We start from the raw sequence: 419 nt of genomic DNA on the forward strand, positions 1-419 counted from the left end.
AGGTAGCATATGGTTGGGTTTTGTTTTTTGATCCATTCTGCAACTCTATGCCTCTTTATTGGTGAGTTCAGTCCATTTACATTTAGGGTGATTATCGAAATATGAGTTCTTTTTATAGCCATTTTATCTTTTGCTTTCTAGTAGTCCAGTGTTTCCATTGCTTCCTTGTCCTTGTGTTTATATTTTCTTTTGTGGGTTTTCCCTCTGGTTCTTCTTGTTTTATGTTATATACTTCAGTTCTGAATCTTCGGTGTGTAGTTACCATTATGAATATGAAAGAAATAGTTATATATATATATGTACCATCGTCATTTTTCTTCTGCGTGTGCCTTTTCTCCATTTCCCTTTGCAAATTTGGATCTTTGAATCCTCCCCTTTTCAGTCGTTGTTGTCTCAGTTTGTCCCCATGTAAGCTGGAC

The sequence above is a fragment of the Pteropus vampyrus genome, unplaced genomic scaffold (assembly GCF_000151845.1).
Source record: "Pteropus vampyrus isolate Shadow unplaced genomic scaffold, Pvam_2.0 Scaffold109, whole genome shotgun sequence".
NCBI classification, from domain to species: Eukaryota; Metazoa; Chordata; class Mammalia; order Chiroptera; family Pteropodidae; genus Pteropus; species Pteropus vampyrus.